This window comes from Rhipicephalus microplus, chromosome 6 (assembly GCF_043290135.1).
Source record: "Rhipicephalus microplus isolate Deutch F79 chromosome 6, USDA_Rmic, whole genome shotgun sequence".
In the NCBI taxonomy this organism is placed as follows: Eukaryota; Metazoa; Arthropoda; class Arachnida; order Ixodida; family Ixodidae; genus Rhipicephalus; species Rhipicephalus microplus.
Window position 1 is genome coordinate 12059328 of NC_134705.1, and position 25236 is coordinate 12084563.

General features: G+C 42.8%; 1 long non-coding RNA gene across 1 annotated transcript in view; it reads left to right on the forward strand.

Annotated features, from left to right (window-relative positions):
- The first annotated feature begins 4534 nt into the window (after positions 1 to 4534).
- The window catches only part of LOC119167721 (uncharacterized), a 45976-nt gene continuing 25274 nt past the window's right edge, over positions 4535 to 25236 (forward strand). The window contains exons 1-2 of the long non-coding RNA XR_005109282.2: positions 4535 to 4897; positions 8393 to 8503. This is a non-coding gene — a long non-coding RNA (uncharacterized LOC119167721). The remainder of the gene's footprint in view (positions 4898 to 8392; positions 8504 to 25236) is intronic.

Here is a 25236-nt window from a genome sequence, read left to right on the forward strand (position 1 = left end):
GCTAAAAGTTTAGTTGACTGACTAGCTAAATACAAATTTCCCCTTATGAAACCAAGTGTTTTACTTGCCTTGGAAATTATAGCATCAATGTGTTCATTCCACGTAAGGTTGGACGACAAATAGACAACCAGATATTTTAGCGTAGAAACGTTTTCGATAGCTGTGTTATTAACAGAATACAAATTTAGGTGCATGTTAGTTGACCTAGTAAATGTCATAGCTTTTGTTTTGAAAGCATTTATTTGCATTTGCCAATCCTCGCACCAGTTAACAATATTATCCAGGTCGGTCTGTAAAGTATTAGAATCTTCAGAGCTGTTAATTTTTCTGTAAATTACGCAATCGTCGGCGAATAACCGAACGTTAGAACTTAAGTTATTGCCTACGTCATTAATGTAAACCAAGAATAAAATTGGTCCCAGTACAGAGCCCTGAGGCACTCCTGATTTGACTTCGGTTAAGGGGGAATTGTGGTCATTTACGGAAATGTATTGATAGCGCTTGGTTAAAAATGCTGCAATCCAAATGAGTACGCTGCTGTTTATGTTAAGCCGGGCAAGTTTCATCATTAGGCGCTCATGCATGGGGTACTTTATCAAATGCTTTTGCAAAGTCGATAAATATGGCATCAATTTGGGATGAGTCATGAACGGCCTGATGTAGGTCGGTTACAAGCTCAAATAATTGGGTTTCACACGAACGCCCTCGAAGAAATCCATGCTGATGAATATAGAAAAGTTGTGCTTTGTAAGATACGTCATAACGGCTGATGATATGATATGTTCTAGAATTTTGCGTGGTATGCTTGTTAAGGAGATCGGTGTATAATTTGAAAGTTCTGATCGGTTGCCGGATTTAAATACGGGAACGACGCGTGCGATTTTCCAGTCATCCGGTATGATATACCAGTGTCGAGTGACTGTTGAAAAATAGCGGCTAAGATAGAAGCTATAATTGGTTTAGTCATTTTGAGCAGTTTTGGACAAATGCCATCGGGTCCTGGGGCGGAATTATTCGAAAGTCGATCAATGGCACATTCAATTCCTTCCAGTGTGATGGTAATGCCACTCATAAAAGTCAAAATAGAAGCTGGTTGAAGTTCAAGTGGTAGTGGGCTTTCATCGGTGAAAACAGAGCTAAAAAAAAGAGTTAAATTCGGTCGCAACCTCGGATGGTGAAAGTAATTCGCCTTCTTTGACTATATCTATACTCACTTGTGAGTTCCGTATGGGATTGATTATATTCCAGAATTTTTTTGTATTATTTTTAACACGCTGACAATATCATTATTATAGAATTTTTCTTTGGAATCTTGAATTAAAGATTTGCAGTTTCTTGATGTTTCGCGATAGCGTTCCCAATCACCATCCGAGTTAGAGGACTTGGCTTTTGAGTACGAGCGTTTCTTCTTATTTATTGCTCTTTTTACGTGTGACGTGAACCATGCGCTTTGAGCTGATGAAACGATTTCGACCTTGGGGACTAGTTTGTTTTTGACACAGATCCAGTTATCATTAACATTGCGGTTACGCATTGTGCACAAAAATTCAAAGCAAAAAGATGACAACTCTTGGAGGATAAGATCAACATTTGCACGTGCGTGACTGTAGATAGTTTTCTTTGGCTGCCCAGGTTTGTTATTTTTTAATGCATATTCACAGTGGAGAACATTATGATAACCAATAGATTCCAAAACGAGTAGTGCTTTTTCTTTATCATTTTTTTTTTCACTTTTCTTTTGCGGTGCCCATTTGAAAAACTGGAGATTATTGCGGAAGCCACAAACCACCCAAAGAAACTGGTGCGTGGTGCCGTGTGCAATCTACGATACTTCTTTCTGCAGAGCATTTCTGAAAAACGCCAGCATGGCCAAACGGCGATTCGAAAGAGGTCTTTTTGAGTTTCCTTTCGCATTCCTTGTTTTGTCCATTCTTAATTCTTTCTGCCTTTTCTATCATGTTTCTAGAAAACACTAAACCTTCAACTGGAAGTTCGTTTGTTTATGGTTCCAGCACTTTGCTTGAACTATGCTCCTTCTAGCATAACTAATATTGTTGCTGTTGAGTTCCGGATTTCGGTATACAATGCGTGTTACTGATGCTTTCATACGGCATAGTTTTTCATTGCAACTGATATCTGTAAATATGTGGTTATTAACAATTATATGTAGTGTAAGCATCCTTTGTAATGCCTTCATGGCACTCAGAGGACAGCGATAATATAATAAATCAATTTCATTTGCAAGTTTCAATGCGCTGCACATTTTAAATATTGCGCTGCACATAACAAATGTCTGTATGGAGTATAACTATCCGCGACATAGAGAAAAGTATTTTAGTTTCTGTGTTCAGAAACACTTTTTTTTTGTCTTTTTGCAAAACTATCTCTGAAATATCCTGTCATATCAATTACAAATTTATCTCAGTATCTGTATTTTATGCTTCCAAACCACGAATTTCAATATCTGTACTCCAGAATTTTTCGGGCATCTCTGCCCATCCCTTAGCACACATCCACATGGCCTACAATGAGCTGCCAATTGAGACGCGATTGCAGCATCTGATAGCATTAGCTCATGCTCTCTTAAGCGCACTTTTATGTAACGCCCCATTTCACCTACATATTCGCAGCCGCAAGACATTGGAATCCCATATGAACCACGCCAGTAGTGCAAGGAGCATATCTGTGGACATGACTGGAGACACATTTGTTCCCTTTCCCTGGCTGCTGACACAACGCTCTATCCACTAAAGTACACACATTGTGCACTTTATTACGTGCTGAGAATGACATGTTTATGCCATAACGAGCACCAACATTTTTCAAACCATGTGCTATCCTGTGTATGTATGGGATAACTGCCTGCCTCTTTTTCTTGCTGATTTCTGGGGCACTAGAATCACAATGATGAAACTTCTTGAGCTTTGAAATAAGTTTTTCCGACAAGGAGTAAATCACGTCACCCGGAAAGTAAGAATTTGCAAGGCGAGCAACTTGTGTATCAAATGCATGCGCCATAAGGTGCTCGCGTAACTTCTGAAGAGCAGCACCCAGCACGGTTGACGCAATGACTCCCTGTATGGTTTTGAGTGGCCAGAATTAAAATTCAGAATTGGCTTTATGAATCTAGGTTGGCATTGCTATATATGTGATTTTTGACAAAAGCCTGTCTTAAATCGAGAAACTGTAACTCATCAATTTTTGGCAACTCCAAAGTTAAATGCTGACATCCCGTTTTCCTTAACATCTTTCTTCATATTAGCAACCAGCATAGAGCAATTGTTAATGTACAGTAGAACTAAGAAGTCATGGACATATCAAACAGCGAGTGATGATAACCAATTCAAATGCTTTTGCAGCTGCCCGTCTACGTATCCAACAAAAATATAACTAATTACAGGTATATTCATGATTCAATGCAGATACCAGATTTTCGACAAAATTATTTCCCTTCCAAGACACAAGGGTAGAATTTATGTGGCCTGCATGAGCTCTAAAAACAACGCAATAGAGATGCCACACTGGCACTGAAACAACAACTCATCATTATCTTCTTTTATGCACTGCTTTGTACACTTCAAATCTTCACATTGGGGCAAACAATAATATAAATCTTTTACGTCTATACCGAATGCATTTCGGCACAAAGAAGGTTGTTCACTTAGTGATAAGATGACAGATTCTGAGTTGGAAATTCTTAGCGAATCACAAGTCTTCAAACACTTCAAATTTCGTTGAAGATACTCTGAAACATTTATTTACCAAGTGTCTTTTTCTGAAACAAGAGCTTTTAGTGGCAACATGAATCTTCACTGAAATAAAAACTGACAGTTTTTGCCTTTTTTGCTTTTTTCAAACTTGCCACTACGCGTTCCCGATCAAGCGTTGGTAACAGGGCATAAACTTATTCATTCAGTCGCCCGCTTTTTGCATCAACACCTTTTTTTATTAATATAGGGGGTTTTAGTTATACAATAAATTTGCAAAGCAGAACATTGCCATTATAAAATTAAAATGGTAAACAAAGTAATATACAGTTCCATAGGCAAAGATGCAAAAAGAAAAAAAAAATTGTGGCAGGAATGAAAACTCAATAAGAGAGACACAGCTATAGTGCAAAAAAATATATATACAGAAAATTGCCATGAAAAAAATTGGCCCCGTATTTGCATACTCGACTAAAATTGTCGTCTAAAGACTATTGTCTTTTGCCTGAAAAGAGTGAATATAATGAAATATTTATTTGATGTTTTGCACGAGATATCTGGTGAATGGGATTTTGGAGGTGTTGTGTGAGAAATGAGTGCCATCTGGCGGTATTCTCAGAAAACGAAAGGACGGCCTTTGTTATAGCGAGCACGCATCATGCGTAAAATCTTGGAGGCCATATTTTGTAGATTTCAAGATAGGTAGCAGCACAGTACCACCTTAGCAAAGCGTAGGAGACTCGCCTTTTCGTGCGAAGCGTCGAATTGTCAGCTGCAGTGCTTAGAATTACTTCTTTTCGCCGTTTCTAGTATAAATAAACACAGTGCAGAATATCGACGTGTTGATATTGTGCCTCAAATATTTTGCTTTTTATCAACAATCGTAGAAGTATGAACGTAGAAACTTGAGCAATACTGGTGGATGCTGTGGATGTGGTCATACCTGAGCCTTTTTGCTGACAGACAGACCAAAATTGTTGCGTTGAAGTATCCCAAGCAAGACTATCATCTTTAAGGAGAAAATATGTTTACAATGAAAGAAGAGTAAAAATAAGCACATACATGCACTTACAAACTCACACAGTGATATTTCCAAGAAAATATTGAATTGGTTTACAAAGGAGGCATGATCAATGAATCAAGCGATGTTGCCCGACAGTGTGTTCCAGTGATGTGTGCTTCGAAGTAATGTGAGTGTTTATACATAATTGTGCGTGCCAAAAAGGCTGTATTTTGAATTGGTGATCAATATGTTTCAAAATATTATGAGGTGGGTTTGTGCAAGCTTCACGAAGGCAGATTTACTATGATAAAATGTATGAACATGCAACAACAATGACGGCAGTCAGCGTTTTTCAAGAAGGGGTAATGAAAGTGAGTGTGTAATATCTGTAGTGCTGCAGTTGCGAGAAAACCACTTGGGGATAAATCCTGCTGCTTAATTTTGTATTCATTCTAGTTAATGGATGAGATATGATTGATGTGGGTTCTAGATGATGGATGCATATTCTATCTTTGAACGGACAAGTGTAGTGTACGCTATCATTTTAAAGGTATAGCTCACCAAGTAAAGGTTTTTTTAATAAATCCAAGTGCTTTTGACACCTAACTAGTCATGATATCGATGCGCTTATTCTAAGATAGGTAAGAAGATAAATGGATTCCAAGATATTTAAACAGGGATACTTTTTCAATGGGGACAGCTTGAATTTCATATTAACTCATTTCTGTTTTATGTGCTCTTGTAAATGTCATGACCTTGGTTTTGGAAGTGTTAATTTGCATTTGCCACTGGTGACACCAAAATGCGATTTTATTAAGGTCCAACTGTAATGACTTGTTAGCTTGGGTGCTGTTAATTTTTCTATAGATGATGTAGTTGTATGTAAATAATCTGATAGTAGATGATAAACCATGTCTAATGTCGTTGATAAAAATGAGAAACAAAACTGGTCTCTAGATTGATCCCTGGGGAACACCAGACTTTACATGTGAAAGTGAATATGCGTGTCGATTCACGTAAATTGATTGGCTGCAATTGTTCGGAAAATGATTTATTCAGCTTTTTTCCAAAGCAGTGGCTATCTTATCATTATACATTGAGCCATCTAGAGTTAAAAAGAAGCCTTCCTTGTCAGCAACCAAAACACGCAACTTAGCTTCCATATGCGTCTCAGACAGCATGAACAATGTTGTGAGGAGTGACCATGCTATGTACAACAAAGGCAAGCTTAAAAAGCCAGTAGACTTTTTTTGTAAAGCTAAGTTGCGTGTTTTGGTTACATTCGTGCTACCTTTGTTTACGTACTCTTCTATGAACATAATGCTAAAAATACTCATGGATTTAATAACACCATCTCAAGAAAATGAAATGAGAAGAGAGTGTGCTACTCTTGAAATATCTGCAATAAATGCATAGTGGAGCACGTTTGCAGCTGCATCGCCAATAATAATAATAGCAGTAATATTATAAAAGGCAAGACATAGCCCGGCAAACCCCTTGTGATGGCAGTTCTAACATAAGCACCTAACTAAAAGGCCTTCAAGCCAAGCCGAAATTGTGGCCACGACAAATATGCACAAATTTACCGATGTGAGAAATGCTGTGCTTGAAAAGTCAGATATGGTATGTGATATGTAGAAGGAACATACATCAAAATAGTGCATGTACCAACATGGAAGATAGGGAATGCTTTAGTCAATGAAAAGAACAAGCTGCGAGCGGAAATTTTAGTGCTTTTTTATTTTTTCTGTGGTGCTTAGGCATCTAGAATTTTCCCCCTTAGCTTAATTACCTCCCTGAAGCTATGCACCATCTTGCCCATTAACAACTATTGTTAAACTATTGCATGTGGCATTGTTGATGCAAAATGACCTTAGAGTGTATGCTAGAGCTCCTGCAGTATCACCGGCTGAATGTGACAACCAGTTCACCATTTATAGGACACGACGTATTTACTTCTTCAATATATCTGTTCGCACAATCTTCATTGGAGTCATACAAGCTTCAAATATGGTGCTTCCACAAAGAAATTGTTCTTCCTGTGCTGTGACCAACAGGAAATATATGAAGACACTAACGAAAAGAGATCACAATTAGGCTTAGCGGTGCGATGTCTGCCTCAATAAATTAATGTAATAAATTAATGCAAGTGTGCTTATGTCACCATGGTGTCGCCAGTTTTTATTACTACATTTGATATGAACCTCTGCTCGCTCCACCATGGTGTTCCTGGGGGTGTACACAGTCTTACCTCTGAGACAGCATTGCCAGAACTAATTTCACTGTCACAAACTTGAACAGGTGTGCGACAAGCATGTGCCAGTGCAGAGAAGACAAGAGAAGCGGTCTCTGCTTACATGTTCAAGGTCCTATGCACGCACACCGGAGTATGATTTTGCAGTGTCTTACATTTTGAGTGGAGTATACATCGTGATGGCTGGAGCCATCTCTGTGGACACCAGCTAGACTGTCACAATGTGCATACTGTTGCTTGAGACAACTGCTGAGGACAAAAAAAGGGTACCGTAGAAAAATATCTTTAGGCTAATGTAAGGACTTGTGGTGAGGAGACTCTCAAAAGGTATATGGTGTGTCATCTTGCAATAGAGAAATAACATTTATACCTAGTTTATGTTAGTAGGAGTCTGCTAAACATTGGCCATACTAGCTTGTGGTTAGAGAAGGATGATGTCCAGAAGATACCCTCCTGAAATGTCAACCTGCACCGTCCTCCTTTGCCCTTCTTGGTGCACTGGATGTTTTGCCCTATAGATACTAATTCCTTCAGTGGGTGCTCTTGAAGGGCTTGTGAATAAGCTCACTCTTACCACCTGCTTTACCCAAGGGCCAATCCTGCTGTTGGAACTGTTTGCTTGGCAGAAATTTTTAACAGGAAAAGAAGCTTCACTCGTTACACAAATAAAGCTACAGCATTGCAAGATTACTATGATGTTATGTACACAGACCTCCCACATATAACTCACTAAAATGTCACCACTTACCTTAATGGTGAGCCTGATTAAGCCTTAAGAAAGCCTGTAAGTTTCTTGATCCTATACTTTTTAATCAGTACGTGAACCTTGAAAAAACAAGATAGTCACGTGCAGTGCATAAAACCAGTGCTTATGAAGTGCAATGATGCTATCGGAAGCATCAGCAAAAGTAAATTCACCCTGCTAGAAACCAAATTCTGCATGAAGCCTGTAATTGTGCTGTTCACAAAGTCTTCTCAACAACTTCATTACTTCTACTTCTGCAATTTGCATAATCCTGTCTCATGCATACCTTGCTGTCAACCAAAAAATTATTCACCTCTGAGGTGTTACTCATGTGACCATGCTGCATACCTCATACCTGCAAGCCTCAGTGCTAACATAATAAAATTGAAGACTTCAATAAAGTAATGCTCTCTGCTACCCAACCCTTCAAAAAAAATTTTTTTGCATCCACTTCAAACCTGTTTTTTTAAAGACTGAACAGGCACAGCGACGTGACTCATGAAAGGCATTTCCGCAGCTTGTGGAGCAACTAAAACCTCTTTGGAGCAGCATAAAAGCGGCCTGAAGCTTTTAAGCTAGTGCTGTTGCACCACATGTTACAGGGAACTAGTTCATGAACATATGCATGCATGTTCACTTGGACTTCTGCTCAATATAAACGTAGGCTTTTTGCTTTTTTGCAGACATCCCCAATTTATATCAAGCTATCAACTGCTTTCCGGGAATTCACATGGTATTTGTAAATGACTCTGGCTTTCAGTGATAGTTTAGCTACGATATTGAAGCACAGACTGGTAAGACTTTTTATGCATTGTATTTACTTTCCAAAAAAAAAAACAGGTCTCATTATATTAATGCTTTTATTAGTACAACCTAATCGTTCAATGTGTGGAGAAGTGGTTGCTGTCATCGCTTATGTACAGAATTGTTCCTGATTGATGAGCGCTTCATAAAAAAAGGGTTTTGTAAGTGGTCCTTACTGCCCATTATTTATTACAGCTCAACAAAATTTAGAGTTATGGGGGAGTGAGTAGTTACACTTGGCAAACTGTTTAACATGTACAGTCGTCAAGGTCGAGAAGCCCAGCCGAGACAGTGGAACACCATGCTTTCTAGGAGAAGTAACAGTGATTGTACAGCATACGGTACTGCTGATAAAATTTTCCCACTGTATGGACTTAAAACTTAACCACCCTGTATGAAACATTTTGAAAGTAAACTGTAACAAATAGGACCACAAATTAAAAAAAATTAACCAAATGGTCAGTTCTATATGCAGGTACTAAATTACTGTATTTTAATACAGTCAGTCAAGCAAGACTGTTGTTCAAGCACAACTAGCTCATTATTACTTTTATCTGACTGTAACCACAACAGTTAGAAACTATTTAACTGAAGTCACGTGGTAACATTTGTAGTATAAGCGGGTTCAAATTGTTAATAAAGTTTGTGCCCAGCAACATTTTCAACTACATTGCACGTTCATGTCCACTGTGATGACATCTCAAAATCATAGGGGTAACGTATGGATTTCAAGCGCATGCCTTATACTTGCTCTCTGAGAGAACACAACAACGAAGAGTGAACGCACGCTTGACACAAATAATGAAATTTTTGAAGAAGATGTAGCAGGTTTTGTCTCTTGGTGCAGATCCCTGCAGGCATTTACCTAATTACCACCCCATTTTGCCAACAAGCAGCCCATGTAAGACGTTCGAACATGCGCTATTATGTCGGGTCATAACCAGTTTCCTCGAACCACCTGGCACTTAGTTCTGGCTCGACAAAGTTTTTATAGATTTATTTTTTGCAAACTGTGCGAGTAATTGTAGACCATTCTTCAACAGTTATTTTCATGCTTACTCGATAGGAAAACATGAGCTACAAATTTTCTAAGTTTCTAAAATATGAATGGTAATTGAATTGTGAATGGTAATCTACACCCAGCCTTAGTATATGTTTCCTTTATAATCATTTTCAATTTGAGGCATGGCACAAATTTTGAAGTACGACTAAAGCCTCTGATAGGCATGTTTCGTTTATTTTAAGGTGCCATGCAACAATTTTGAATTAATCCTGCAATGAACTAAAATCTGAATGCCTTGCGAATTGCCTGCGACAAAATGTATTTTACTAGGTAAATTGTTCTGGGCTTGTTACACAAGCTGAAGATGACGACGATACTGACTGCCGCATCGTCACTGATGAGACAAAAGATAGCGCGTGTACAATTTAGGTGCACACACGAGGCCCGATGTGAGTGCTACATTTCTAATTTACACACGAGCGCGCGCAATATGTATGCTTTACCGCAATACACGACTGCCTTGCGGCACTGTTGAATTTTAAAAAGACGCTTAAGGTGGTAATTTCGACCGGAGTTTTCTAGTGCTCCCAGCATATTTTCAATTTTATTTCCTTTTTTTTCTTTGTATAGACCCACAAGAACAGGCATAGCTTAGAAAACCGATTATCGTAATCGGCGACAGCACATTTAAGCCACTTGAAAAATAACGTCGTGTGAACGCCTGCTAATATTCCATCGCTTCCAACTTGTGCATTTCCTATCTGTCTCACGCAGTTACGCAAGACGAAGCTTCAATGAAAGTTTTGGCGCAAGCATACACTTCACCCAAGCGACACATCGATCCTTACGCAACACACGCACTTACCAGGCATACACGTGCGGCATACATCCACAAATAGCATAACACACGGTGTTCATGATCAGGCAAGTCATTACCACATTGCTGAGAGACAGTATTACAGAACGAGACCACATATCCATGTGCAGAGGCTGTTTTCGCGAATGCATACAGCTCCCGGCCAAGCAAAGACCACGGATAAATAACCACCGCACGGTGAACATTCTCACAAGTTAGTAAGGAACCTTACGGTAGACCTTTCGTTCTCACCGCGTAAACGTCCCCCAATTATATGGTGGCTAGATGAGGAGGTGGCGCGAGCACGGCGCGAAAGGCGATCCGTCGTTCCATGACACGTAGCGGTGGCTCTGCGGCTTGTAGTAAGATGCCCCTCCGCCGCGGCCTTCTATTTACTGCGTACACGGCGCTCATTTCATTATCGACTGCTCGTTTTGGCATGAGCACGACAATACATCTAAGCTTTCAAAACCGCTCTGATGCGGTACAAGTATCCGATACTTGCGTTGTGGTCCCTGTAATCTTATAATTTATTTCACTGCACTCACTTTTGGCTAAGAGTGTTTGCTTTTTGGAACCGGTAGCCTGTCATCCTAGTGTGCAGTGTGCGACTGAAGTTCATAGCACCCGCACTCGCTAAAAATATGGCTGGGCTAAAGTGTAAGACTATTGCCGAGATATTGCAAAAGTTTGATCGCCACTGCTCGTGTCAAATGACACCGCTTTTATTCACTACAGGCAGACTTCGGAGATTAACACTTATTTTGCATACAAGATTATTTTACAATAACATATTCGTATCTGAGCAACATACACGAAGCCAAAAAGAAGCAAGAAAACGCATTCCACATACACAAATAGAACAAATTAAAACAAAACATATAGCGAAACCTAACACAAACAGAACATACAATAAAATAAAACATCACGCACAGTTATATTGAAAAATCACAGAAATTTCGCCTTAAACAGTGCCATATTATTGGAATGCAAATACAAATAGTGTGACGTATCTTGCAAAAAAATGAAGAAAAAGCATCTGCTAGTACTCATGAGATTTCTTTTGACACTGGAATGATGCATGAGGAGTAGATGACGTCAAGACTAGGACCAGTTGTCTTACAAGATGAGACACTACAATCCACAAACACAACCAATAGCAGCATTGTTATCATGCTATGGCACTCATGCAAAAATTTTCTGCTGAAAAAAATTCAAAATAGAAGCACTCAACCACATTACAATACACGTCTCAATTTCAGCAATTTCATTCGCTTCTGCCTTTCACTTCGTAAAGAATTCTGGCTTTTCACTTGGAAATGAAGCCTAGCTAACACGTAAAACTTGGTTATCTTGTTGGTGAGAATTGTGCTGTGCTTGGCACATCCAACAAGAGTCAGCTTTGCGAGTTGAAGAAATGAAACTAACTCAATAAGGCTATCACTGTTCACCTGCTTTAAACTAAAGCAGCGTGTAAGTGTGTTTTCAAGTGTTGTCACAAGTGAATTTGGCTGCTCTGATGGGTATAAAAGGCCTCCCCTGTCTACTGCTTTAGTGAGGGATGCTGTTTCTGGAGATGACCCATCCTTTTCTTGAAGCAGCTGTCGGGAACAATCCGTGCACTTGGTGCTGGCAATACTTCGTCTTGCCACATAGCCAGCCATGTAATATATGAGCCTCAAGTCGCTGGCTTGCACAACCATCGAAATGTGACCAAGGAGGTCACAACCATTCAGCACGTCATGAGCCTCAGAAAGATTGCCTATGTCAAGAAGATCATCAATTCTTTGCTGAGGAGTATTGCTGACATCATCAGTTCCTAGTAGCTTCCTACCAAGTTTCTCAAGAATCCTGAAGACACATTTCCATGTGTACGCAACTTAACGAGGTTTTGGAAACGTAGTGTGTTTACTGAGATTAAAAACTGGCTCGAGGTAGGGTGGTCATTACACCCTGACATTTGTCGCACAATCCCAAAAAGCCTTTCAATTGAGTCTAGGCACAACCGGCTTGTCATAAGGTAATGGTAATTAAGCTTGGTAACTACATAATCCAACAAATGCAGATTGCTCGAAAGAGTGAACCGGAGGCCTTCAGCTGTGCTCTGGCTTAGATAGCCTTCGGATGTAGCTGCTCTTTCCCACTCATCCAAATATTCCAGGAAGCTTTCAATAGAACCATGACGAGTGTTTCCTGGCCTCAGAGCGCCTGAACTGCATCTCGAGAGCCCTGGGGAGATTACTTCAGGCGACGCACTTCTTTCTTCTAAAATGTCTACCTCGTCAGTACACGCGGCATTACTTGTCTCGTGTCTCGGAGACTTCACAGGAAGGCCACAGGTCGACGTTTTCGACTTTCTTTTCTGGGGTGCCTTCTTCGACAAATACTGAGGGAGGTTGGGGAACACAGTCGGAATCGCATCGCTTGTCAGCACAGGTCGATCGCGAAGAATCGTCACTGTCACGCCGTTGTTCGTGTGCGTAAACGATCGCACAATATACTGCTCATCAAAATGAAGCTCGCAGATTCTTGAGCTTGCGTCGGGGACTTGATCTGCACGTGGCACTGCACGCTGCCATGCTTTTAAGCGTTCAGGCTCTTTCGGCATGGAAAACAGCGACACACGTTGACCAGATCTCCTCGACGAGACGTAGCCGGACGAACAGCCGGGTGCGAAGCAGTGTGTCTGCGTCGTTTTCTTCTTCATGACGCCCGATTCCATAGCGTTGGCGGTAACGCACAAAAACTTGCACGAACAATCCACGCCGTGTTTTGTAAAACGGCGCGGAGGAGAACGGGCGAAGCACACACGACTGAACGCGGCACAGGCACAGCACGAAAGAATGCACGTGAGCGCTCCGCGGCGAGCATCGGATAGATGGATGGATGGATATGGCTGTACCCTTTAGATCGGGCGGTGGCTAGCGCCATCAAGCCGTAATATTTAATGAACCCAAAACTATATTTATTTATTTTTCCTTAAAAAGTGAGTTTGAGGATTCGTACTTTGCAGTGAAGAGTTTATATTTCACTCGTGCTTTGACTTTAGCCACCAATCAGATATCCTCCTTCTAGTTAAGTCTACTTGCTTAAAGTCTATTTTGCCCTCCCGGTCCCTAAACCCCAGTGCTTTGAAAAACTCTGCGCCATCAACCTGAACTATAGGGTGAAACCCTTGCTTGCTTGCTTGTTCCTTTCTTTTGTGGCTCTCACCCACTAAGGGGGATTGGTCAAGAAGCCGGTGGTTAATGCAAGTAAATACCTATAGATTTTCTAGATTAGGGGAATATGATTACTGTGTTTTGACTGTGAAATTAATTTGGCGCAATGTTAAAAAAAAAGAAAAAAAAGGGGAGGGGAGAAATAATAGAATTTGTTGAATATCTGTGGTGGAATCGTTATATGAAATTCTCCTGAAAGTTGAATCATTGCAGTGTATCAGCTAATTAATAAGTGGTAGTGTGACTAGTAAAATTCGAGAGCTGATGGCTGACTCAGCAAGGTAATCTTCTTGTGTTATATATGAACTCGCAGAGAGCCCCGCAGATATTCCTGTCGCTATGTCCCAATGAAATGGCCCCAAAAGACAAAATATTGGAGTATTAAGTGATATTCCTAATTTTCTGAATAAAATTTCGAAGCAGTTTTTTCTTTGATTTTTGAATCGGTGACATGTGATAAGAAAACGGTCGATATGTTCAGGTTCGTTACAGCTTGAGCACAGAGGGGATGGCACCAGACCAGACCTGTTTAAGTAGAAATTAAGAGGTGGTACACGGCAACGTAATTTTGTTACCAAGACGTCCAATTTACGCGTGGGACACCATTTATTATTCCATGTGAAGTGCAGGTGCGAGAAATCTGGATTCGGTATCATGGTTTTTGATGAGTCTTCAAGAAGGGAAAGTTTTCTAAACCTCGCTGCTGTTACATAAGCTGTAGGAGGCATGATTGGCACAATTGGAAGATCAAGAGATGTTCGCGCAAGTTTGTCAGCCATCTCGTTTATAAATATACTACGATGGCCTGGCACCCATATCATTCGCACTAGGCGAATGTTTGCTGGGATTAATGATTTAAAAGTCTCTAGTACTGCTGATGTCGACGACGATGATAAGAATGAACACACGGAATACGAGTCAGTCACTATCACAGCTGTCGAATGAGTCGCAGGAAGTTTACGAATAGCTAGTATAACGGCCGTCAATTCCGCTTCAAATATTGGTGTATAATCTGGGAGGCGTAATGAAAATGACCAGAATAATGAGAGAGAGAAAATACCCACACCTGCCTTCTCGCCACTCATAGATGCATCCGTTGCAATTACTGTATTAGTACCTAATTGAGACAGGTGTTGTTCTAATAAACCAATCAAATATTTAGAGGGCAAGTGTTTAGCGTTCATGGGGAAGATATCGTCAAACTCTATTTGCACTTGACCGATTGGTTTGACAGATGGTGTGATCTCGAAAATATTAACATTAACAATATTAATATAATAATAATAATATAATAATAATAATATATAATAATAATATATATAATAATAATAATAATAATAATAATAATAATAATAATAATAATATATAAACAATATTAACAATATTAAGGGTGAAGCCCTTTACAGAACATTATCAAGTGTTCGGCAGTTTCTTCTTCCTCTCCACGCGCACTGCATACTGTGTCTACCCCTTCGTATTTGGCCCGATATGTCTTGGTTCGCAGTACTCCCGTCCTTGCCTCAAACAGTAGAGAACTACCCCGAGTATTATCATAGATCCTTTCCTTGGCAATTTCCTGCTTAAAAGTTCGATAGATCTCTAGTGCGGACTTCTTAATCGTGCCCATTTTCCACATGTCAGTCTCCGCTTTCTTCACTTTCTTCTTAACCGATAGTTCTTTTTGGTTTGGCCACCTGCTGTTTTCTAAGTATTTACCAGTCAACTTCCTGGTTCGCTTCCTCCATTTTGTATCGACATTCTTCATGTACAAGTAGCTGAAAACCTTCCTAGCCCAACGCTCCTCCTTCATTTCTCTCAATCGCTTCTCAATTTTATCTTGCTGCTAGCTTCCCTGCCCTCAAATGATGTCCATCCCATATCACCTTGTACTCCCTGATTTGGTGTATTCCCGTGAGCTCCTAAAGCAAGCCTACCTATTCCACGTTGCTTAATTTCTAATCTTGCTTGAACTTCTGATCTCATGCACAAGACTGCATTGCCGAACGTCAGCCAAGGAACCATGACCCCTCTCCATATTCCTCTCACAACATCATACCTATTGTAATTCCACAGTGCCCTATTTTTCATCACTGCTGCATTCCTGTTACCTTTAGTCGTCACGTATATTTCGTGTTCCCTCAGGTACTAGGTCCCATTGCTTATCCATACGCCCAGATGTTTGTATTTATCTGTTATCTCTTGCGTGACCTCCTGTATCCTAAGCTCACTACCTTCGTTGTCATTAAAAATCATGACTGCTGATTTTTCCTTACAAAATCTGAAATATAACCAATCTCCCTTGCTACCGCAGATGCCCTTCAATCTCTGCAAATCTTCCTTGTTGTCGGCCATTAGCACTATATCATCTGCGTACATTAATGCTGGTAGTACCTGATCAATGAGTTTTCCTTGTTTGACGAAAGAGAGGTTGAAGCCAAGTCCACTTTCCTCTAATTTGGCCTCTAATTCTTGTAAGTACGTCATGAATACAGGGGTGACAGAGGACACCCCTGCCTAAGCCCCCGTTTCACCTCTGTGGGCTTGGATACCTGATTTTTCCACTTTATAACTACCTTATTACTTTTATAGATTTCCTTCAAAAGATTAGAATCCATCTTCCACACATAGTGTGCCCAGTATTCCCCACAAGCCCTCTTGAACCACGCTATCGTACACTCCCTTGATATCCGAAAATGCTAGCCATAGGGGCCTGTGTTCCTTTTCTGCTATTTCGATGCACTGCGTCAGTGACAAAAAATTGTGTCCTAACCTCCTGTGTTTCTGAAACCCATTCTGCAGTTCCCTCAGCACCCCCTCATCCTCTATCCATGCCTGCAGTCTTTCCTTTATAATCTGCTTCGCCAGCCTGTAGACCACTGATGTCACTGTTATAGGACGGTAGTTGTTTATGTCAGCTTTGTCCCCCTTTCCTTAATAGATAATGCTCATCCTGCTAAGTTTCCATCCATTGGGGACTTCACCATCGATTATTGTTCTGCTCATTGCCTCTCTCAAAGTCTGTTTAGACTTTGGATCCATTGTCTTTATCAGCATAATTGGAATGCCATCTGGGCCTGTTGATGTACTACTTGGAACCCTCTTGTCAGCCCTTTCCCACTCTCGATGTGAAAATGGAGCCATTGTGCCACTTGATCCGTCATTGTCTATTGTGGTGCATAAGGCACTTCTTTGTTGAAATTTTTCTGTCACCCTTGTTCCTATATATTCAATAGCTCCATCCCCTTCTAGCCTAGCATCTTGAGCTGTAGTTATACACCTCTGCTCTAGGCTTGTTTCATTTCTTAGGAAGCTTAAATGGTTTCAAAATTTCGCAGCTGCCTTTCTATCTTTTTTATGTACTTCTGCCAGCCACTGAGCTCCCTTTCTTCTAATCTTTCCATTGATCAGAAGAATGCATCCCTTCTACAGGTTAGAAATTTTTACCTTTTGTTTCAGCATCGTCTGTCGGTTCATCCCGCTGCTTAGCATGTCTGTGTTCCCTAGAGGCTTCCTGGCGTTTTGCTATGCCTCTCTTAACTTCCTCATCCCACCAACTTTTGCGTTTGTGTCTTCTTTTCCGGGGTGACTTGTCACGTGCCTTAGCAAGCTCTAGCTCAAACAGTCTAATTAGATTCGTGTATGTCCACACTGTTATTATCCTCAGTGATTACTTTCTCAAATTGTTTATTGGCTATTTCGATTTGCCTTTCTGACTAAAAATTTTTCTGTAGTTGCTCATCTTGTCTCCTTCCCACTTTCACTGCTGTTCCAAAACTTGGCTTGATATGTTTGTGATCACTACCCAGACTTCTGGAGCCACCTTCATCTATGTGCATTTCCCTGAGGTTATCATACATCTTATGTGACATCAGTGCGTAATCTATCGTCGACTGCAGCCTTCCTACCTCCCATGTTATTTGCCCTTCACACCTCTTGCTACTGTTGCAAATCATCAAATCAAGTCTTTCACACATATCCATGATCATTTTGCCTGTCAGGTTGGTATACCCATTTATATCTTCTATGTGCACATTCATATCTCCTAGTATAATTATCTCGCACTCTCCTCCTAACTACTGAATGTCATTTAATATACACTCTACCATTGCCTGGTTTTCCTTTCGAACCTTTGCTCCCGTCCACAAGTACACGAAACCAAGGAGTGTCATTTGCCCTGTCACTTTCCTTTTTAGCCATAAATGTTCCTTCCACTCCTGCTTGACCCTTTGCAAGTCTGTACTTTTATGAATGAATGCCCCGATACCACCCCCCTTTCTGCTGCCTTCTACTCTATTACAATATTCCCGCGCGTAGTCCGGATCGTTAGGAGGTTGTTCCATGTCCCTCAAATTTGTTTCTACAAAACAGTACACCATCGGCCTCTCCTCCCTTGGCTGTTCTTCTATCTCTTCCCACTTCAGCCTGTTCCTACCATCTTGCATATTAATATACCCTATGTCTGAATGAAGATGCGGCGATGGCGTAGTGGTTAGAGCATCCGCCTCGCATGCAAGACGTCCGTGGTTCAAATCCCGGTACCGTGCAGTTCCCAACCGGATAAAAAAAAACAAAAAAAATCCGCGTGTTGATGGAACTGCATTAAGAGGCCTGGGGTGCGGCCTCACCGGCAAACACCGCCGAGAACGCACTCCCTCACCAGAGAAGGATTGGCCACCCTGGTGCAGTATCTGGCCACTACCTCCCACATGCTTACGTCAAATAACTCACGGCCCTCTGTCCCCAGCAGCTGCGAAGCAACTGACCACGGCGGCGGTCAGACCTGCAACGCAGCGGAGGGTGCTAAGAATCTCTGGATCCGGACAGGCCGCCATTGGAATCTGAACTTGGCAACGTTTAACGCTAGAACCTTATCTAGTGAGGGAAGTCTAGCTGTACTATTCGAGGAGCTAGAGGGTGTTAAATGGGATATAATAGGGCTCAGTGAGGTTAGGAGGACAGATGAGGCCTATACGGTGCTACAGAATGGGCACGTCCTTTGCTACAGGGGCTTGGCAGACAGAAGAGAACTGGGAGTGGGGTTCCTAATTCACAGAAACATAGCTGGCAACATAGAGGAATACTATAGTATTAATGAAAGGGTGGTAGGTATTGTAATTAAACTGAATAAAAGATACAAAATGAAGGTAGTACAGGCTTACGCGCCTACATCCAGCCATGATGACGCTTCAGTTGAAAGCTTCTATGAAGACGTGGAATCGGCAATGAGTAAGGTAAAAACACAGTATACTATAGTGATGGGCGACTTTAATGCAAAGGTAGGGAAGAAGCAGGCTGGAGACCAGGCAGTAGGAGATTATGGCATCGGTACTAGAAACGCCAGAGGAGAGCTACTAGTAGAATTGGCAGAACGCAATAATTTACGGATTTTGAATACCTTCTACCGAAAACGAGAAAACCGCAAGTGGACATGGAGGAGCCCTAATGGCGAAAATAAGAACGAAATAGACTTTATAATGAGTGCACACCCTGGAATCGTGCAAGATGTGGAAGTGATTGGCAAGGTACGATGCAGTGACCATAGAATGGTACGGTCTCGAATTCGCCTAGACTTGAAGAAGGAACGACAGAAACTGATACGCAAGAAGCCAATCAATGAGCTAGCACTGAGAGGGAAAGTACAGGAATTCAGAGTGTCGCTGCAGAACAGGTACTCGGCTCTTAGTGAGGAAACCAACCTTAGCGTAGATACAATGAATGATAATCTGACGAGTATCATTACGGAGTGTGCAGTGGAAGTTGGAGGCAGGGTAGTTAGACAGGACACTGGCAAGCTTTCCCAGGAAACGAAGAACCTAATTAAGAAGCGTCAAATCATGAAAGTGTCAAGTACAACAGACAAAATAGAACTGGCAGAGCTTTCGAAGTTGATTAATAGACGTAAGGTATGCGATGTAAGAAGTTATAACATGGAGAGAATTGAACACGCTCTGAAAAACGGAGGAAGTGTCAAAGCATTGAAGAGGAAACTTGGGATAGGCAAAAGTCGGATGTATGCACTAAGGGACAAAGAAGGCAAAATAACTACCAATATGGATAGGATAGTTAAAATAGCGGAGGAGTTTTACAGAGATCTGTACAGTAGCCGAGAAAACCACGACCTTAATACTATAAGAACTAGCAGTAACCCAGATTACATTCCACCAGTAATAATAGAAGAAGTCAGAAAAGCTTTGAAGAGCATGCAAAGGGGCAAAGCTGCTGGTGAGGATCAGGTAACATCAGATCTGCTGAAAGATGGAGGACAGATTGTGTTAGAAAAACTAGCCACCCTGTTTACGAGGTGTCTCCTGACGGGAAGAGTACCAGAGTCTTGGAAGAACGCTAACATCATCTTAATACATAAGAAAGGAGATGACAAGGACTTGAAGAATTACAGGCCGATCGGCTTGCTCTCTGTAGTATACAAGCTATTTACAAAGGTAATTGCTAACAGAGTAAAGAAAACATTAGAATTCAATCAACCAAAGGAACAAGCAGGATTTCGAACAGGCTACTCAACAATTGACCACATTCATACTATCAATCAGGTAATAGAGAAATGCTCAGAGTATAACCAACCACTATACATAGCCTTCATAGATTACGAGAAGGCGTTTGATTCAGTAGAAATATCAGCCGTCATGAAACACTGCGGAATCAGGGCGTAGATGAAGTATATATAAACATTCTGGAAGAAATCTACAGGGGATCAACTGCTACCATAGTGCTTCATAAAGAAAGCAACAGAATACCAATCAAGAAGGGTGTAAGGCAGGGGGACACAATTTCCCCAATGCTATTTACCGCGTGCTTACAGGAGGTTTTCAGAAGCCTAGAATGGGAACAGTTAGGGATAAGAGTCAATGGAGAATACCTTAGTAACCTGCGCTTCGCCGATGACATTGCATTGCTGAGTAACTCGGGGGACGAATTGCAACTCATGATTACGGAGTTAGACAAGGAGAGCAGAAAGGTGGGTATTAAAATTAATCTGCAGAAAACGAAAGTAATGTACAACAACCTCGGCAAGGAGCAGCGCTTCGAGATACGTTATAGTGCACTTGAAGTTGTAAAAGACTATGTCTACTTAGGGCAGGTAATAACCGCAGAGCCGAACCACGAGTTTGAAGTAACTAGAAGAATAAGAATGGGGTGGAGCACATTCGGCAAGCACTCTCAAATTATGACAGGTAGATTGCCACTATCCCTCAAGAGGAAGGTATATAACAGCTGTATCTTGCCGGTACTTAGCTACGGAGCAGAAACCTGGAGACTTACAAAGAGGGTTCAGCTTAAATTGAGGACGACGCAGCGAGCAATGGAAAGAAAAATGGTAGGTGTAACCTTAAGAGACAAGAAGAGAACAGAGTGGATTAGGAAACAAACGGGGGTTAAGGATATCATAGCTGAAATCAAGAAGAAGAAATGGACATGGGCAGGGCATGTAGCGCGTAGACAGGATAACCGCTGGTCATTAAGGGTAACTGACTGGATTCCCAGAGAAGGGAAGCGGGTTAGGGGAGACAGAAGGTTAGGTGGGCAGATGAGATTAAGAAGTTTGCGGGTATAAATTGGCAGCAGCAAGCACAGGACCGGGTTAACTGGCGGAACATGGGAGAGGCCTTTGTCCTGCAGTGGACGTAGTCAGGCTGATGATGATGTCTGAATTGGCTCGGCGCTCGTGGCTACGACTATTTCTACCCCGGACTCCACCTATCTTAGATGCTGGTGAGACTTTGGAATCGTATCTGTCCATACCACCTGTCAAAGAGTCTCCCTGGTTTTTTTCCTCATTACCAGATATACTGCACCCCGAAGGGCCCGCTTTGCGTCCTGCAAGTCGCCAACCCACCTCATGACCTAGCCGCCCATCGAAGTGAATTCTGTCGCGTTGAAAACCACGCCACCTATGCACCTCTCTGTTTATTTCCACCACCTCAAAGCCTTTCTCTCGACTCATCCGCCATATCTCTTGGTTTGTGTTGACAACCACTCTTTGCAGGTTGCTGTCATGCACCGGTACCTCCGGTATCGTGCATATCACTACCTGTACCTGAGGAGAAGTGGCGCGCATGTCATCGACGCTTTTCGCCAGTGTGGTCGCTAGTCCTGCTGTATCTTCATTTAAGACATAGTTTAAAGACGCCTGAAATTATCACGAGGTTTCGTCTATCAGCTGTAGTTTTGAGCTTTGCGCTAGCTTGCCTCATGACTGCTTCCAACTTGCGTCCTGAGAACGCCTCTACTGTAACCCTCTTGTCACCTCTTACCCTCTCTTTTACGGCTTCTGTGCATTGATTTAAATTCGAGTCCCCAGCGATTATCACATTCTGTGACTTTTCAGCTGGAGCGTCCTGCACCTGGTGGTTACTTGCACCTGTGACGCCGGCTGCTTTGTCCCCTCCCAGCCCCACCACTACTTCGCTGAAGCTGGGCCTTGTGACAATTGAACCGGCTGAACCTGTTTTTTCCAAACTTGCTTGCTCTTTTTTCTCCGCCGTTCTGGTTGCCGGTTCCTTACTGTTCTCTCCGTAAGTCGCTCATCTGTTCACCTTAGCTAGTGCTTCCTCGGTGGACTTCAGCCTTTCGCCCATAGCCCTCGTTTTCTCTTGCTCTGTCGCCAACGCAGTCTAGAGCTCAGTGATTCTCATCAGCAGTGCACTCTGGGCAACCATCATTTTCTCCATTTTTTCCTCGACCTCACATTGCCTACACTTCGCGTCAGCCTGTGCTTCATCTGCTTCTACACTTGGGTCCACTTTCAAACCCACCCCGATTCGTGGACACTTTACAGTCTATTTAACCATGTCTTTCTGACACCAATTGTCCCTATGACTTGTCTCACTCGATAATTACAAAACTCGAGCCCTGCCCTACGAAAAAGAGAAAGTCTAAGCTGTACTACAAAAACTTGTGCGTTCAATGTACGTGCACTTCCCCCACGGGGTGGCAAAAACAACAACAAACAACAAAAAATTAAACACAAACAGACACGCACAAACTAATAAATACCTGGAGACTGACCCCCGAAAAAGCCGTACAATAAAATAAGTGCTACAAAGACTTTAACTGCTGCCTTATAATTATAAAGACCAGCTCAAAACATGCAAAACTACTTATCTTCGCTGTCGATCGGGAGCGCTCAAAAACACGTCTATCTACCGAATCGAGATGCGTGGCGAAAGCGGCGCCGTCGACAGTGCAGTTATTGCGCAGTACCACAGTGGAAAACTCCAGTCTTTGTTGCAGCAGTTCTCTGCTGACATTTTCAACTGTGACAAAACTGGATTGTTTTACAAGCTGCTGCCGGAAAGAACACTCGCTTTTGCTGGTGACGCATGCCATGGTGGCAAGTATAGCAAAGAGCAACTGACCGTTCTTGTCGGCAGCAACATGTCTGGCAGCGAGAAACTTCCTTTGTTAGTAATCGGGAAGTACAAGAGCCCGAGGTGTTTTAAAGGGGCAACGCTGCCAGTGTTATACGAAGCCAAGAAAAAGGCATGGGTAACGCAGCAGTTGTTCGATAGTTACGCCCGCAGGTTGGACAGGAAGTTTGAACAACAGAACAGACGTGTTCTGCTCTTTGTTGACAACTGTGCTGCGCATGGTCACATCTATAACTTGAAGGCTATCCAGCTGGAATTCATGCCGCCCACACGACTGCGATCCTCCAACAGATGGACCAAGGCGTTATCCGTAATCTGAAACTTTTGTACCATTCACGTATACTCAAACGCATAGTGCTGTGCTCGGAAAACGGGAAAGGGCACAGCGTTGACCTTCGGTCTGCTGTCGGAATGCTTGCGGACGCATGGAAGGCAGTAACGCAAGACACGCTTCGCAACTGCTTTCGCCACGCGAGCTTCGTACTCGACACAGAGGCAGCAGACTTGCCCGAAGAAAGCGACAGCGTGACTGACTTGTGCCCTCTCAAGGACTTCTAGTGTAACGTGAGATAGGGTGAACCCCACGCCCTGCGCGGCCGGAGGGAATCCCGCATGCTGGAACCCAATAAAGTTTATTCTCTCTCTCTCAAGGACGATATTTCTGCGTAGCTGACATATCAGCAGTCAGAAGACGACAGCAAGGAAGTGGTCTGTCGGTTGTGCGTGCTGTCTTCCATCTTATTCGACGCCATACGCATCAGTTTGAATATAGATTTCAAATAGACACGCCTCGTGTTATTTTTACGTAACATCTTTGTGGTGAAGGTGCTGGGTACTTCCCCGTCTACATCACGAAGCTCCGCAACGGCTGCATCATCATAGATCCAACCATGTCACAGGTTGAACAACCATCGTCTTCGCCACCTGCCCCTACCGTGACTTCTGCATACGTCGTTCTACCTCCTGCTCGTGATCCCGGTGTATTTTCGGGTCAGGATGGCGTTGACGTCGACAAATGGATCAACCGGTACGAACGGGTCAGCACAAGCTATAGGTGGGACATGACTCTTATGCTTGCCAATGTGCTTTTTTACCTTGATGGCCCACCGCGAGTGTGGTTCGAGACGCACGAAGCGGAGATTACGAGCTGGGACTCCTTTAAAGAGAAGATCCGCGACTTTTTGGCGACACCGTTGGGCGGCAGATCGCATCGCGGAATCAACTGGCGGCTCGTGCACAGACGTCGACGGAGTCGTACGTCGCGTACATTCCCGATGTCATCGCCCTATGCCGCCAGATTGACAAGCACATGAGTGAGTCGGAGAAAGTGGCCCATGTACTGAAAGGCATAGCAGACGACGCATTTAATCTTCTAGTTTACAACAACGTTGCCATCGTCGACGCCATCATTAAAGAGTGCTGGCGGTTCGAAGAAGCCAAGAGCCGCCGTATTATTCAGCGATTCACCCGGCTGCCCAACACGGCCGCGACCTCATCGTGTGAAGCCGCCCGCCAGTCCCCCACATATGACAACGTCACACGCATTGTTCGTGGGGAAATCGAAGCCGCCTGTCCGGCTCCTCTTCAGCCACCCGTTTTCGCAACGCTCGCCTCTGACCAACAACAGCCGTCAGTGGCGTTAATACAAGCTGTGGTGAGGCAGGAGTATGCGAACCTCGGACTTCCATCAGCATGTCCCTTGACTCGCCCTGAAGTCCCGTTCTACTCCCGAGGACACGCTCGCCGTTCACCTCCAACAATGCCCTTCCGTAACCCTTCGGAATGGCGAACACCCGACGACAGGCCTATTTGTTTTTCCTGCCACCAGCCTGGGCACGTTTCTCGCTATTGCCGCCGCCGTTGGTCAAACCAACTACGTCAGACTTTCTCTACCTCGGCGCTCATGCATCCGACGACCCCTCGAGGTTCAGTCGCCGCACCCTTCAATTTCTATTCGTCGTCATCTTACGAGCCTTCTACTGACGCCCCTTTGCCCGGTCGCCGCTACCCTGACGCCCCTTCGTCCGGTTGCCGCAGCTCTCGCTCCCCGTCGCCGCTACGTCGCCAATCCCGCTCTCCGCCACCTCGGCGCTTTTCCTCGCCGAGCTTCTCTGGACAACCGCCGCAGGAAAACTAGATATTGCAGATTATAGAGGTGAAGCTGCAATACAAATGACGGCCGAAAATTCTCTACTGACGCTTCCCACGCACCATAGCCTGCTTGAAGTACAAGTCGACCATGTTCCTGTGACCGCCC